Raw genomic sequence first — 17,979 nt, forward strand, 5'->3', positions numbered from 1 at the left:
AGATCACACAAACTCATGTAGAGCAGAAACTAAAAGGAAAAAAAACGCGAAGAAAATTTACAAATTTACATTGATGGCTATGCTGCCCGAGGTAGAAAGCTAGAGAAACGCCTAATTGGGCCCAAGCTTGGCGATTCTAAAGGCATGACTTGGGCCTAATACGGTTTTGCTCCAAAGCTTTAGTTAGTGCCAGAGGGCTTTAATATTTCAATAATGTTGTTTATTTTTTTGTTTTTTTTCCTCACACCATAATTGCCACATTGCCAAATTTGAGCCAGTGATGCAATCTATAAACCGAAAACCAGCGGTGAAGCCGAAATCTGGCACTTGTATGGCAATTAGGGCCCGGAGTTGCAACATGATAAACAGACAACCCTAATCTAAAGCCGAACTCAAGCACTAGTTTGGAGATTTAGGCCCAAGGATTTCAGATAACAGCCATTAAGCTACCAGGAGTGAAGCCTAACATCGGCACTGGAGTGGCGAATTATGGTCAAGATACCTAGACTGGCCATAGCTGGTCAAGTTTGGCTCTACCTTGGCTTTTTCGCGCTTTTAGCGGGAAACGTTCTTTTGCTAGTTGCTCGGGATTTTGCGAAGCTGCATTTCGTAAAGCCGTGGCCTCTAACGTCACATGAGTTCAGTTTCCCTGCTAGGATTAGCGGAAAAAGTTACGTCACCTGACATCAACACCAATTCAGTTTTCCCGCTATTTTTAGCGCAAAATATAATGTCACAAGACTTCGTGTCACGAGACTTATACACAAAATTAGTTTCCCCGCTAAATTTAGCGGAAACATCGACGTCAAGTGACATTCACATATATTCACTGGTAGAAGGGCCAAAGGACAGCGACAAAGTGGAGGAAGTGGCGTCAAGACGGGTCGCACTCGCGACTGAAAGGTTATTTGAAAACACACTCAATTAAATACCTTTAAAACGAAAGGCATTTCCAGCCACCCCACTATCTCTCTAAAAATGCCGTTTCCTTCTCTAACAGGGCCGCAATTGGCTCACTGATACACTTACCAGCGACCTTTGTTTTGATGACAAACGCTTTGTGAATTTCGGTAGTTCTGCCATCCTAGGATGGTGTTTTGACAATAAGGGGGTTTGCCGGCATCGATCGCAGTGCACTGCTCAATGCCCAGACGGCGTCTGTTTGATAGCTGATGCGTGTTCTCTCGCACGTATTTACGCACCTGCCTGTTGGCCCTACGTACGTGCGCCATTGCGTGAGATAAAATACGCAGCAGCTATCAAACAGATGCCGTTTGGGTATTGGGCAGTGCATTTCAATCGATGCCTGTGCACCTCCTTGTTGTCGAACACAACCATCCTGGAACGGCACAGCGAAAAAAACACTAGGGTATTCAGGAAGTGTTTGTCATTCAAACAAGGGGCGCCGATAAAATGATCAGTGAGCCGTATGTGGTCTTGTTAGATAAAAAAAAATGTTTTATTTGTGAGAGATTGTGTGGTGGCTGGATATGACGTCGTTTTTTAAAGATATAGAAGTTACGGTTTTCTAATAAACTTTCAGTTGCTAAAGTCCCTAAATGAGGGCTTCCTACAAATTGCGACATTCTTTGAAGCGCCGACTGTGTGACGGTGCAGGTTTAAGGAAGCGAATGGCGGCCCATGGCCGAGATTTGAACTGAACGCTGCAATTTTGTTCTTGCGGAATGTGTTTTGTCATTTGTATTGGTTGTCGTTACTTGGAAAAGAAGTATCAAGGGTCTTTATCAGTTGCGAGTTCGATTCGAATTCTCGTCACCTTCTTTATTTTGTCTCTGCCCTTCAGCGCATTTATCCAGTCATGAACCCACTAGCCCCACTTAAAATTGTTTTTTTATGGAAATTCAGTTTACCCGCAATATTTGGCAGGAAAATTGACACGTGACTAGCTAGTGCTTGTCATTCCCCATAATCTGTGGACACAGGCCAACTTGAAGGGAAAAGTGTGTAGAGTGGAGAGGGGTGGAGACACCTGGAGGCATAATTTGGGAAGAAATGCCTGGAGTTTACTAGCGCTAAATGAATAACGCTTCACGTAGCAATAGAAATGTAGGGCAATAGGCCCTACAATTTTTTAAGGCCCTAAGTTCCCAGAGAAAAACCAATTTGGACTGGAAGAACCGTCTTACCATGGATATATCATAACTGCACCATCGGAGTGAGGATTTTTATTTTTCTTTGTTTATTGAAATGTTGAATTTAAGCAGCTAAAACTAGTAAAAATACCTCATGGTATTTGTAGCAATAGTCGGCTATACTGCTTTAAAAAATTAAAAGTTAGATGAAATATGAGTGAAAAGTGAGGAGAATACCGAAAAAGGTAGAATCTGAGTGACAGAAATAAGAGCCATGCGAAAAACCGTCTCCAGCGAGTGTGTCCTTTTTTACGCTTGTTCTTCCTTTCATGTCTCAATTTTCGTCGTATCCAAAACCTCACCCCATATATAAAACTTTAAAAAAATCACGTAGTTTAGTACTGTTCAAATATGTGTCGTGTAATACACGTTGTCTTCGTTAACCAGCTCGCCAAAGAGCCAATCGACAAATATTTACGAAATAAACTCGGAATATATTATTACATAATATGCGGGCTTGGACTTCAACATTTTTTCAAAACCCTATTGACACGTCTGGATTGCTTAAAAAATTGTTTTGTGTTTCTGTGTTATGAAACAGAATTTTCGAGGTTCCTTTGTTTCCCAAAAACCAGTGTGCCTACTTACAATATTGTTTTGTTGTATCGGAGAGCAAGGAAAGACAGAGAAAGCATGCGTAGACAAAGAAACTTTCCGTTTCATAATGCAATTAAAGAAGTATGTGTTTATTACTTAAACTTTCGTTTATATTGAAAAAAAGACTGAACTATACATGCAAAATAAAAAACAATCGAAACTATTCACAATGCGCCGCACAATAAACCGAACGAGGAATAAAATCGTCACCTTGAATTCGCACGGCCCCTAATGCCATTCATTGGGAATAAAGGGCAAGGCAAACAGAAAACGAACAGAGCCTCCCTAATCAGTGGCCATTCTTAATAGGGAGTTTTCGTAGATCGTTTTCGCCGTCCCGCAAGGCCCTCCGCAACCCGCTGCGATAGCGGGAACTCCACAGTCAAGGCTATCGGCGCGCAGGCGCAGTAGCGACTTCTTCGTTGCGGAACGCTTAGCGGAGGGGGCAGCGCGGTCTACGAAAACTCCCTAATAACGTATTTTACGTTATGACGGTGAATGACCCGGTTCGCCATGCAGCGTCACATATAATTACCTCATGTGCTTTGACCAAGACCTCCGCCGAAAATCCCTGATTTTTGTTTGTTGTGTTACCCTGATTTTTTTGTTCGGCGTGATTTACAGGTTTGTTAGTTATGAAATATATAAGAGGCAGTGAACTTAGTAAATACTGCATAGGCCCCAGTTTTCTTTCAGATGGTCGGTTTACCGGATAGAACGTATGGCGGACAACGGGCAGATAGAACAGAAATTATGCCGCATGGTTTACAGTCAAAAGTTCTGGTGACTTTCAGGGTTGAAGATAACAAGAAGCCGGTGCGCCTATTAAGCTAGGTGCTAAACGTCTGGGATATACTGCTCAATTACGGTCCTGGAAAACTGACTTGTGCCCGTTACTTGCAAAATGTAATGGACTACAATTAAAATTACCGAGCCTAAAATGTAATGAATTACCGTTACAAATTACTTTCCCTGAAAAGTAACAGATTACTTTACTTGTTACTTTACAAATTACTTTCATGTCTCTTTTTCGCTACACTTATCAAGAAAACAATAAAAACAATTATGATGTTTTCAAAAGCGTTCTGTCACTACTTTCCACTTCTCATACGCACGCATTATGGTAGTCTTTGTAAGAATACAATTTTTTATTTAAGAGAAAGAATATAGGTACATTCCGTTCACGTGTAAGCTGACAAAGGCAGAGAAGCTTTAACCACACCTGCCATCCCGCTAGCTTACGGCAACCGAATTGTAATTCTGGGAGTCCTGGGGACAAAGATAGCAGCGAGCATGTCCAGTGACAGCGTCTACCTCCGCTAGGAGATCAAGAAATCAACGCCTACTCACCGTTGTGTCCTTGATTTTTTATTATTTTTTTTTGGGGGGAGGGGGGTAATTTATATACGTCTTGCACGTTTTTCTACTGTTTCATACAAAAAAGTGCGTTTTCTTTTTGGTTACTACCATCTTCACGTTGCTTTCTATTTTGTTTAACTTGCTATTTTGTGCTGGTGAATTAATCGCTCATATTGCTCTAGTTTGCGTCTTATGTTAATTTTTAAGTGACGAGTAATTACAGTAATTACAACAGTTATCTTACAAATTACTGCAACAAAAAGTAACGTGGCCATTACAAAATTACTTAAAAAACAGTTACGGATTACAAGCAAGCCGTTACTTGTAACGGATTACTTTCCAAGTCAGCTGGAGAATATTCTAGCTAATAGGTAGATCTTAAACTTCGTAGGAGATTCCCAAATATTAGCTATTTCAATTAGCTAAGACTGGCAGTTTAATTATCTATTTTATGCCAGTTTAATTGTGCATTCTATAAGGTTGCCTTGGTATGAAAATATATGACTGCAATTCAGTTGTTTGTCTGATAAAAAAAAACGCGAGTATTTTCAAATGCTTCAGTGAAAAGCGTAGACCTTTCTATTTCTATTCAACTCCTCCGGTAACATTACTGAAATCGGTCATTTATAGTCAACTTAGAGGAGATATTCAATTGTCGAAAATTAAGTTTGATAAAGAGTGTCATGCAGAAAAAAGTAAATCTAGACCTATCAGCAATATTTGTCTGGAATTCGGGCAGAGGCGATTCCGTCAACGGTAGTTGCTCATGTGAAGATAAAGGAAGTGCATCCTGAGAAATTTATTTTAGCAATATTAAATGTGCCGATCGCAGGAGACGTGTTCCTCCGAGATTTGAATGGTCAGCCTTTTTATGTATTGTGCTTTTTAAAGGGAAGCTGACGCAGTTTTTAAGACATTTTAGTTAGGAGCGGAATTCTATAGCTTTTTGTCTCAATAATTCAATTATCGCACCTTTCTTGGGCAAGTAAATGTAAACCGAATTTATTTTGAAATCTACGTACAACGATTACAGTCGGGCATGCAGCGATCCTCTCTTCGGCTGGTTATCTGCAAAGTGCGTCGTGACGTCATTAACGGCATCCCCGAGCCAGTTTAGAGGCGAGCAAAGGTTATCGAACATCACTGTTGACGTCACTTTTGCTAGTTTTTCTCTCCACTCTCATGCTTTCCAACTGCTGGCGCGTCGCAACGGACGTGTCAACGTGGAAATTTTTATTGGCTATAACAACACTTCTGCTGAGGAGAACGAAATACAACCTAAGACACACCATTGGTTAGGTGTCTACAATACACCTTTTACTGTTTGTTCGAATTCAAGGACCTGTTCAGCTTTCATTTAAGTCGACTTTTTTAGCAGCCACCAACTAGTCCGTGTTCATGAGTCATAATGCGCATCCACTAGCTTATCGTCTTAGTTATTCTGACTTACCGGGACCTTTTTTGAGTAGAACAAATAGAGAAGACACTCCTAAGAACTGTGCTTATTGTCACCAGCATTTCTGAATAAATAAACCTTAAATTGAGCAGTCAGATTGCACGTTGAGTGCTCATGTCAAATGGTAAAGTTTTTTACAAAAATCACTGGAGATAAACAATCTTTACTCAAGGGCACACCGAAAGAGCACCTTGAAGCGTATAAATATCACGAAAGGTGTGCGAACGACGCAAGTTAATATGATACGCAAGGAAAGCCAAGAAATTCTAGACTCACTAACGAAGCTACGTTATTCGCCTTGTTCCCGGTCTAATACCCAGGCTGTTGCTGAAAGGTTGCACGGATGAAAGACACTGAAATATAACCGGACTCTAAAACACCACCCTCGTGATCTTGATAAGGTTACGAACGGGAAAACAAGTTAAGGCGCGCAAGGAATAAAACGTTAATAGCTAGCATGGAAGCTTGCACAGATGGGTTCAAAGAACGGGCCCCACGGACTGTTGGCAGCTTATGTAAATGTTTGACTTTATGCAAGAATGAAAAAGGTTATTTAGAAATTTAGTGCGCACAGAAAGGCACTTATGATTGAAAGATCTTCGCAGTTCCAACGACGTACTTTATCCAAATTTTCAAAGAAACACCACTTAGCCTTCCCCATCAAGAAACCTCCACAAGACACAAAAATAACAAAACAGTGCATAATCGTTCTAAGCAGATTATCCCAGCGACGAAATAGGCCACGAGGAGAACGCGTGTACTTTTAAACCCTAAACATCCTGTGTGAGAGAAGAAAGGCTTATGTATCTTCCAAGCGTGTTTGTTTTGAGAGCAGAGAATCCATTTCAATACCGTGCTTCTAAAACGACACAGGCTTAAAGAATACCGTGTTCCCAGACTAGGAATCTGAAATCGCCACTTTTGTGCAGGAAATAAAACAAGCAAAAAAATCGTCAGGAGCATTAAATTAGTGCGATATATTTAATCATTATTAAACACAAGTGCTTGCACTTCACCGTAACTGTGCGTCTTTCTTGATTTGAAACAGACACAAGAAAAGAAAAACGAACAAAATCAGCGCTGAATAGAAACTACCTAAATAATCGCATATTTCTGTATGCTCTTATACATTTTAATATCCGGATAAAATCTTAGTTTGGACAGGGTCTAATCTGAGATCAAACCTAAACCTGGGAGTGTCACCATTCACCCCGTCGGCAGCATCATAAATCAGCGTCAGCGAGGCGGCCGACCGTTCTTTGCATTGTCGAAGTCTCGAGCTGCGAGGCAGAGAGGCGTCTTCAAAATGACTCTGATAAGAAGATTTCCCGGATCAAGTAAAAATGCGGATGCTCAAGGCATCTTGCGAGACGAAGCCCATGTCATCGCCACCTGCTGTATTTTAATTTAGGCGTTATTAATGCTTCCAGCACAATAATGGGCAAGTTTGGAAGGACGCGAAGAGTAAACTTTTTTGTAGTGCAGCTCTTAGACTCCCGTTTCCGGATTGAGCGGCGTCGACGTCGGCGTAACCGCGCTAAATTTGTCGGGAAAATTGACGTCACATAAGAGCTCAACACCATTTGAATTCCACGCATCATTTAATGGGGAAATTCAGTTTCTCCGCTAGATTTAGCGGACAAATTCACTTTCTCCGCTTAATTTTGCGGGAAAATTGACGTCACGTGATCTCAACATTAATTGAATTCCACGCCAAATTTAATGGGAAAATTCAGTTTCTCCGCTCTATTTTGCGGAAAAATTGACGTCACGTGACCTCAACACCAACTCAATTCCCCGCTAAGTGACCTCAAGTCCAACTCGATCACCCGCTAAATTTAGCACAGAAATTCAAATTATCCGCTAGATTTAGGTGACAAATTCAGTTTCTACGCAAGATTTAGCTCGAAAATTAACGTCACGTGATCTAAACAGCCAATTCAATTTCCGCTAAATTTAGCGGGGAATAGAATTGGCGTTGAGGTCAGGTGACATCAATTTTCCCACTGAATCTAGCGGAGAAACTGAATTTGTCCATAGGTGACGTCACACCAAGTCAGGTGATGCCTTTTCCCCGCTAAATTTAGCTGGGATACTGAATTGGAGAAGGGGGGGGCGGAGGGGATAGAGAAGGAGGAGGAATAGGAGATGACGACTGGAGGAGAAGAGGGTACGGAGTAGGAGGGGCATACTCTCCATCTATACCCTCCCCTCATCCTCCTCAAGAGCTGCGCTCTAATTTCGCATTACAGAGATTTGTAGACGTCTAATTGTTTAGAGTGTTTCCAGAGCTCACGTTCATGCAAGAAAGCCGATGCGACATTATTGGGACACAACCAAAGCGGGTTGCATTTTATACCATCTTGAAAAAAGCTACTCAATCGGTATACTTTATTCCTATTTAAAGTATAATGAGGCAAGTCTGCGTAAAGAATCCAGCCGAAGCAAAATGGTTAAGACCGTCGAAGCAATTGTGAACCTCTACATGCGCGAAGGCCACAAGGTTATCACATCATGAATTCGGGATATCAGAACATTCGTGGGAACGAGCCGCACCCCGCCAGGAGTTCCTCTTCTCTCTTGATACCCATCCCGACTCAGGCGACAACAGCAACGACGTTCAGCTAGATAGAGACCATGCCGGACCCCACGAATAAGAAGAAGAAAAAAAAAACTAGACAATTTCGACCTCAAGCCGGCCGAATGGAAGCCGTCCCGAGATCGCGGCAAGGGCGTCCTGCGAGGATACCCGCATCCCCTTAAGTTCGACACTTATACTTCTCACTCGTAGTGGGGGTCGGCCTACGTAGAGTTTGCACGCACACAGCAATGGTCCCAAAAAGGACCGTCCAACGCTATGAAAAGGAAAAGCGGGAAGAGCACCCTGGAGAATCCACAAGAGGCCCAAGTGTCTGCATCCGCTGCAAGGATACAGCTTCCGAAGATCATGCACATCTTCTGGAACGGCCCCCACGCGCAGAAGATGCGTCAAGAAGTACTCGCCGCACTTTCAAAGCACTTCAAACCAAGCACCATGGAAGAGGGCATTCTTTTCTCGGACGCATCAAGACATCAAAAGGCCATTCTGAATTTCCTCCTCACTTAAAGGGACACTGACAGGGTGTTTATGCTCGCCCAGGTTTTTAGTTGTACATGACATATGAGAGCCCAACTACCCAGAACAATTTGCGACTCGAAATTCGGTTTCTTTCCGCCCGAAAACTGCCGATCAAGATCTGGCCGGTTCGAGTCTCGCTCACTCTCTTTTCCGTGGTCACAGGCTGTTTTCTAAGGCAGTGATTCCCAAATAGGGGTCCGCGGTCCCCAGGGGGTCCGCGAAGCCACTTCTGGGATCCGAGAGACCTTCAACAAATTTTTTTTTTTTTTAGTTGGCACGTTTTTTGTAGTTTGAAGCGCGAGTGTGTGGCACATTCGTGCTTCCTGATGAACTGACCAGAACGAAGTGATGTGACACCTTTTTTTTTATGCTTTTCTGCTACGTAGAAATAAAGAGAGAGAGAGAATATCTTTATTGAAACAGAGAGTTTAGTCTGAGCTTTGCGCTCTAACAGGCTTCTCTGTGGTAGGGGAGGGGAGGGGGGACAGAAAGACGATCGACAAAGGGTCAATGATGATGAGATGAAACGTTAAAATATATACACGCTATAGTGTCTAGTTTCAGAATGGGATATGAGAGAAAGATGAGAAAAATAATTAAAGCACTGTCAGCAAGTCAATGTCTTCGAGAAATTTAAAGAAAGCTTTTAGGGCTGCTCGTTGTGTCTTAGCAGGCCAAGGTCCGAGGAGCTTTGGTAGATCGAAAGGTCTGCAGTCCAGAGCATTCGTAGAATTTGTGTAAACTTTGCGTTCATTTTCATATGCTTGACATGTGAGTAGAATGTGTCTGATGGTTTCCGGCGCACCGCATTTCTCACAGTCCGGGGTCGCGCGTTGTTTTATATTAAAGCGATAGTTCTTCGTGTACGCACAGTTGAGGCGAAGTCTATGTATAAGAGTTTCTAAATTTCGTGGTAGATCGCTTGGTAGTTGTGTTGTTAATAAAGGGTCTATGTCATAGAGAAATTTGTAGTTAGAATCTGGTGAGAACCAAAGCATCTCACGTGCACTTTTTGCTATTTGTCTTGTCAGAGATGTGCAATCGCCTTTCGTAAAAGGAACCATTCGTGTCGAGATGTGCTGGTGGGCCCTCTTGGCTGATTTGTCAGCGCATTCGTTACCCCGTATACCGGAATGTCCTGGTATCCATTGAAAGGTTATTTGGTGACCGTATTCGAATGCTAGGTGGTGGTACTCAGCTATTTCTAGGGAATAAATCGAATATATTGATTTCTTTCCAATAGGACTGAGCGACTGTAAAGCGCATTTCGAATCTGTAAATAAGGTCCATTTTTGTGGTGGTTGTTGGCACATATACTTGATTGCTTCCTTAATTCCGTGAAGCTCAGCGGCTGTTGATGATGTATGATGGTTTAGACGACAAGATCTTGCAAGAAATCTCGATGGAACGAAGAATGCTGACGATGAAGTTGTCGCTGTCGTTGAGCCATCGGTATATATGTGCGTTGTTCTAGTGTAAGTTTCATATATGTAACTCATTACAAGTTGTAGCATAACTAAGCTACTCTGTTGGTGCTTTGCGAGGATTCCGGGGATGTTTAGTTTAATATCCATTTTTCGAAGCGTAAATGGAGGTATTTTGGAGTAGTCAGTAAAAGTTGCCTGCTTTGGAATATTGTCAATATTTCGACCTAAAGTATCCCCATAGCTGGAGTTTGGACGTTTTATGTGTATTTTAGAAAGATAGTGATTCTTATGCTGAGTTTTATGGCGTAAATGAATTCGTACTATTTCTTGTTTCTGTAATACTTCCAAAGGAAGGCATCTGGCTTCTGCTACCGTGCCAGGTCCAGATGAACCTCTTGGTAGACCAAGGCAGATTCGAATGCATTTGTTAAGTGTCCCTTGAAGCTGTCGTTTACTCGTCAGGCTTATATTTGTTAGGTGTGGTATAGAGTGCCTTATTAGTCCTTCAACCAGAGATTTGTACAGTAGAATCGTTGATCTGCAGTTACATCCCCAAGCTGTTCCTGCAAGGCAGCGTAGAACATTGGTTGCTTCCGTGATTCGCTTTTTTAGAGAATTAACTTCTTTCGTCCATGAGAGATTTCGATCAATGTGGATCCCTAGAAATTTATGTACTGTGACGTAAGGAACTGTATGTCCGCCTAAAAAGATCGAATACTTTTTCATAGATTTCTTCGTAAATGCCATGGCAACTGTTTTCTTGGGAGAGGTCTGGAGGCCTTTGGAACCTAGAAAACTTGCCAATATATGGAGAGAGTTTTGCAACCGCAGCTTTACAATTAGCCTAGAGCGGAAAGTAGACCATACGCAGATGTGATCAGCGTATATGATAATACTAACTCTTCGGGGAAGATGCTTTTTTAGTGCTATCAGTGTGATGTTGAATAGAGTGGGACTTAGTATTGCACCCTGAGGTACTCCTTTGACAACATCAAAATAGTTGGAACTTCCTTCTGAAGTATCAATGTAAATTTTTCTGCATTTGAGATAATCGTATATCCATTTATAAATGCGTCCTCCAAGTCCTAGATCTGCGAGAGCCATTAATATTGCCTCATGCTGAACAGAATCAAATGCTGCTGTAATATCTAAAAACAGTGCAGTGGTCGTGTGACCTTTGGCTCTACCTTCTTCGACACTCGTTGTAAGATCAATGATGCAGTCTGTAGATGACCGTCCGCGGCGGAAGCCATTCATTTGTTCTGAATAACATTTGTTTTGTTATAAAAACCATGAAATTCTACCGAGTACCATTTTTTTCCATTAGCTTTCCTACACAACTTAAGAGTGCAATAGGTCGGAAAGATTCGAGACTAGTGGGCGGCTTACCAGGCTTCAAAATCGGCACAATCTTTGCAATTTTCCACTTTTGTGGTAAGGCTCCTTTGATCCAGGAATTGTTGTAGTATTCAAGAAGTCTGAGTTTGGAATGTTGGGATAGGTGTGCCACGGCGTTATACGTAATGCCATCTCTACCTGGCGCTGAATTATTTGCACCTTGAATTGCTGCATTTAGCTCATCAATAGTGAAGAGCAAATTAAGACTCTCGTTTGTTGCAGCAGGTGTGGTAGGTCCAGGAGTCGAGATAGTACTACTATGTATGCCACCACTTGTTAGGAAAGCGCAGTAATTGTTCGCAGTATCGACTTCACTTTGATTTTCACGTAGTGAGAGTGCTTTAAATGGATATCGCTGCTGGGGGCTTCTCCTTAGACCTCTGATAATTTTCCATATGTATGTAAATGACTTACGAACATCGAGATTTCTACATATCTCCCTCCACCTCTTTTTCGCTAATTTTTCGAGATGTCTCCGAATGTGTAATTGTGCCCGTCGTGAAGCTCGCATATCTACCGGGTCTTTTGTACGAAGAGCTTTCCGCTCTGCTTTCCGTCTTAAAGCACGTAGTCTTAAGTATTCTTGATCGCATGCATTTTCAACCTGACGCACAAAGGAAAAAAATGTTGCCTCAGTAAGGGAATATGATAAAGTTGGAATTAATTCATCATCACTTGTCGCAGCTGTTATGCCTTGGTTTGCCATTTCTCTATATTTGTCCCAGTTGATGGATTGTAGTTGCTTCTTCCTTGAGGGTATTCCTTCTAATGCCATGAGTATTGGATAATGGTCACTTCCTCATGTTTCAAGGTCCGTGTGCCAGGACATTTTGTTGAAGAGGTCGCTGGATGCGAAACAAACATCGAGACAGCTTCCTGATTTCGCATTTTTTAGAAATGTTACACTTCCGTCATTAAGACAGAGAAGCCCATATTTTTCCATGAGGTCGGCAAGAGCTGTACCTCGTGACGTTGTTTTTCTGCTGCCCCAAAGTTGATTGTGGGCATTGAAATCTCCACAGACGACGTGAGGGGTTGGAGTAATTTGCAAAATTTGATCAAGTCTTCCTGAATCGAAAGGGACATTCGGTTGGATATAGGCTGTGATTATAGTCAGTTTGGTTTTCCCAAGTCCTACTGTGACACAGACATATTCATTTGTTGGATGGGGAGCAATGGTGTGCTCGACTACTGTAACGTCAGTTCGACATCCGAGAAATAACCTACTTTGCTCCCCGCCTCTTTCGGAATGATATGTTTGATAGCCATTTAGGCGAAATGAGTCATCAACTCTTGACTCGGAAATAGTAATAAGAGGAAATTGATGTTCCCTAATTAGCTGACGGAAATCAGACAGCTTTGAACAAAGTCCACGCGCGTTCCACTGAAATAGTGTGCAAGATTTAAAATTTTGTAAGGATGACATAATGATAATAAAAAAAAATAAAAATGATGCGAAGGCCAAGTGTTTTAACCACACCATGTCTCAATAATGGGTAGGAAAGAGTCCATGATCTTAAGGGCAATTAACGCGTAGGGGGATGTAAAGCGCTGAAAAATTTTGCGGATTACTTCAGAGATGGATTTAAGGAGAGCTCCAATGCCCTCGGATTTTTCGGCTGGTGCAGATACCTTGGAAGCTTGCGTGGGCTTGTCGCCGAAAGGCTGACTCTGATGCAGGTTTGCTTGCTTGGGGGGTTCTACACCTCTGTTGTTTGGCACGGGATTTGGATGTTGAGTAGGTTTTCCCTTGCTTTGTCTTGGTTCCCCTTGTAGCGCTGCTGTGTACGTTTTCTGAGGAGTGGAGCTACAGACAGCTGTTGGGACTTGTAGAACTGTTGTTGACGGTGTCTGAGGAGTGCCGCACGGTGGAGTTGTTGCAAGTTGGTTTGAACCACGTGTAGAGCCAGGTATCGACGGGGTTTTCTTAGTTTGTTGGACATTACGATTACCGGGCTCGTTTTTCTTGGGGGGGTATTCCACTGCAGGTTTCGAGTATATTCCAGAGCAAACTACTGTACGTGCTGTGATGTAGTCTACTTTCTTCTCCATCTGATATTGTTTTATTGCGCACTCCCGCTTCCAGTTCGGACATTCTGTGGGTGTGAAAGGATGTGCTTCTCCGCAGTTTGCGCACTTAAGGCCTCCTTTGCATTGTTCCGTGGTGTGGCTTTCGCTTGCACATTTGCTGCATCTTGCAGAACGACGACACACCGCTGGGCGATGGCCAAAGCTTCCGCATTTAGAGCACTGGACAGGGCGATCCTTGAAAGGCGTCACAGGTTATCTTTCATGTGCTAGCGTTACGTGCGTCGGTAAGCATGGGGATAAAAATACTATCCGTACAGCTTCAGTGCTCCCCAGGCGTCGAGCATTCGATATGGGGCAGCTTGCTTGTAACGATGTATTGAGATGAGCGTCTGTTACGTCAGAAGAGACGTTCTTGATGACACCGACGACAGAGGAGCTATTCCGCGGTTCATAAGGCGCGACGGGAATTCCGCAGATGCTGCTAAGACGGAGAAGTGCGTTGGTTGATTGACCATTTCGAGTATCGACAGCGATGAGATTTAGGCGTAGGTTATATCGTATGAGTATGACGCCTTCGGGAATGATTTCATCGAGGGCTTTGGAAAGTTTTATGCTACTCAGTTTTGTTAGCACCGTTTCTGGAGTTTTAGGCGCCAACATAACGGTCAGACCAGTCTGGCGTTGTGATTGAGATAGGATGGTGTCATCGGTTGAGTTGGAGCTGTTGCCGTTCTGGCGTCCTTTCTTTCGTTTAAAGCTTTTTCTGCTGCTCACCGTTTTGAAATCTGCATCCAGAGATTCAGCATCGTTGTGAGCGTTGCCTTCTTCGATTAGTTCGTCCATCGAGGTTTCTGTAGCTGAGTCGTCATGACTGGTCTCTGCGTCCAATTGATTGGTTTCCATTCGAATGCCGGGTTGGTCGGCCATGTTAGTTGAGTCGATGTGGAACCCCAAGCCTGGGTCGGCTTGACGGGGTGGCCCACCTTATGTGCTGATGAAGGGATATTCTCGTTGCTGATTATGTTAAGGATCCGAGAAAGGTTTTCGTCCTGTCCTGCCGGCGGTAATGGAATTTTTGGCCAGATTCCTTGGAGCGAGGTACGCAGATATCCTTTGGCTGTACTTCTTCGTCGTCTCCTCGTAGAAATAAAAGGCACCTATTTCATGCTCCAGATGTGTTAACTTACTAACGTCCCCCTCCCCCCCCCCCCCCCCTCCCGCCCCGCTGGAAGGGGTTCCCCATCACTGCCAGCGGTCCGCAAGGGGTCCCCGACACATCAATGGCTGAGGACCACTGTTCTAAGGTATCGATGCGACCACCAAATTTAATCAAAGTCGTTGGTCACTGAAGGCACACACTCAATATTAAAAATAGAAAAAAAAAATATGAAACCAATTTTTTTGTGGCTTCTAAAAAGCTGTAAATACGTTGATTGAAAAAAAAAAAAAGTTCCACAGACAGCCGGAAGCCTTCTGTGCGTTCGTCGTTTCGCGTATCGTGGGACTCGCGGGGACGGCGATGGCAGCGGACGACGGGCGTGGGGCCTCTACTTCAGAACTGTCGTTCGCGGTACCGACGAATTCTGTCTGCCTTTTAAAAAGAAATTTGGGACTGATCAAAAGAATTGGTATTCAACCCGTACGACACGCCCGACCACCAAGCCGATTTGCACGAAGACGTCGCCGAGCCGTCACTTCCTTCTCGTGGCTAAAGAAATCGCCCGCGCAAACGTCAAGCACGACGGGCCTACTTCGAGTTGAATAGGCATGTCTACGATTTCTTTACTGGGTGTGAATGTCGCCTATGCGTGGTGCTTCCCGACTTGGACCTGGGAGTGCTTTTGCTGGAAGAAAATCGGCAGCAAACTTTCCAACATACCCGCGGAAATATTACAAAGAAAAAGAACCCCAGTCCAGAGAAAATCGGCAGCAAACTTTCCAATGTACAGTTTACCCGCTGAAATATTACAAAGAAAAAGAACCCCAGTCCAGAGCTGCCCCAGTAGCTGAGTGGGAAACACGACCGCTTCGCACGGGGTAGGACCGGGTTCGATCCCGCATGAAACTTTTTTTTTTTTTTTCCGAACATTTTCCGATATTTATTTTTTTTTTTACAATTATCACTGAAGAAACAAACAACAAAATTACAAACAAATGTTGTGGACGACATGTCGCCGAATTAAATAGTATGGGATTTTCTTTTTGACACCTGCGAACTCGATCATCGATGTAATCACTTTCCACAAAATGCAAGGAGCATATAAATCAGGTAGCGTCCGCTTTCCGAGGTGCCCGTAAATGTTCTACAGGAATGGCAGCCAGCCATTGGTCCCGATCCTGTTGATCTTTCGGAAAATCTGTCGCACAATGCCACTTTTTTTCGGACGCAGGACATGTGAGCCAGCTCTTCACGCCACATCTTGGGTGTATTCTTCTCGGAGCCGATCATGGAAATTCACCACGGGCACTCAGTACTCATCTCTAACTCCTCAATGCACAAAACAACTCATCTTGGAGTACAGAACAACGAGCGGAACAAACATAACTGCAAACGAATCGCACGGCGAACAGTTCCCGTAAACCGCATGCCGTCTGAGGAAAAAAAAAAAAAAAACCGCACGATCGGGTGTAGCCACGTGACTTCCGCCACTCACTCTCTTCTCTCCACTTCTTCGACCTCCCTCGGGTTTCGGTTTCGGTTTCGAGCAGTTGCGCCTTTTGGCTTTATTAAAAAAATACGCTACTCTGTTGCAAAATATTAATTGGGTAGTCCTCCGACACCATAATGAAGCGCCTGGCAAAAAATGAAAAAAAAAAGTGAAAGCCGTTTACCAAATCCCTGTAACGCCGAATTGGAGCGCAGCTCTTGAGGAGGAGGAGGGAAGGGTACTGAGGGGAGGGTAGACCCCTCCTCCTCCTTTTCCTTCTCCTCCTCCTCCCCTCATTCTTTATATGCTCCGGGGGGTCACCTGAACTCGGGGGGGGAGGGGGTCACGTGACCTCGGGGAGTGGGTGGAGGGGCGGTCACGTGACCTCGGGAAGGGGGGCCACGTGACGGGGGGTCACATGGGGGTCACCTTTGCGGTCACGTGATCTTGAGGTGACCTTGGGAGGGGTCACGTGGCCTCGGGGGTCCCGTGACCTTGGGAAACCTGGGGGTCACGTGACCTTGGGGTGACCTTGGTTACGCCGACGGCGACGGCGACGCCAACTGCGACGGCGACGCCGCTCAAGCCGGAAACAAGCGCCTAAGAGCTGCGCTCTAAAAACATTTTGGTGTGTCAGTGTCCCTTTAAGTGAAGGGTGCGAAGTTCACCAACTCGATTCAAGCCATCGCTTCACCCCCCCCCCCCCACCTCCCCCATGTCTCCAACAGATGGCGCCTAACAAGATCATCACACAGTACCTCTTCTTTCTTTCAGTAGTAGCTATGCCAATAAAAATCGTATTAAAATTGAGAGTTTAACATTATGGCGCATGTACGTTGATCGTAAAGGCAACAAATTTCACGTAAACGTGCCTTTTTTCTTTTGTGCTATTTTTGTGAAATTATCGACCATTAGCCTTTAAATATGTTTTAAATAGTGGGAGACATCCCCAAACTTCACATCACCAGCATGATAATAAACGCTCGTTCTTCGGTGGAAATATATTACGGCCGCACTTTCAGAGCGCAGCTCTCAGGCGCACGTTTCCGGCTTAAGCGGCGTCGGCGTCGCCGTCGCCGTCGCCATCGACGTAACCGCGCTGTGCATTATGGGTAAATTTCCCCGCTAAATCTAGCGGAAAAAATTTCCCCGTTAAACCTAGCGGAAACATTTTCCCACTAAATCTAGCGGAAAAATTGCCCCACTAAATCTAGCGGGGAAAAATTCCCCGCTAAATCTAGCGGACAAATTTCCCCGCTAGATCTAGCGAAAAAATTTCCCCGCTACACCTGGCGGAAGAAATTTCCCCGCTAAATCTAGCGGAAAAATTTCCCCGCTATATCTAGCAGAAATATTTTTCCCGTTAAATCTAGCGGAAAAATTTCCCCCCTAAATCTAGCGGAAAAATTCCCCCGCTAAATCTAGCGAAAATATTTCCCCGCTAGATCTAGCGGAAAAATTTTTCTGCTAAATCTGGTGCAAAATTTTCTCCGCTAAATCAAGCGGAAAAAATTCCCCGATAAATCTGGCGGAAAAATTTCCCCGCTAAATCTAGCGGAAATATTTTCCCGCTAAATCTAGTGGAAAAAGTTTCCCGCTAAATTTAGCAAAAAAATTTCCCCGCTAAATCTAGCGAAAAAATTTCTCTGAGGGTCACGTCACCTGGGGGGTCACGTGAACCCCCTTAGGTCACGTGACCTTCACGTGATTTTGGGGAAAGGGTCACGTGACCTCAGGGACGGTCACGTGACCTTTGTGGCCTTGGCTCCTCCTCAAGAGCTGCGCTCTAATT

The sequence above is a fragment of the Ixodes scapularis genome, unplaced genomic scaffold (assembly GCF_016920785.2).
Source record: "Ixodes scapularis isolate PalLabHiFi unplaced genomic scaffold, ASM1692078v2 PGA_scaffold5__190_contigs__length_132052651, whole genome shotgun sequence".
NCBI classification, from domain to species: Eukaryota; Metazoa; Arthropoda; class Arachnida; order Ixodida; family Ixodidae; genus Ixodes; species Ixodes scapularis.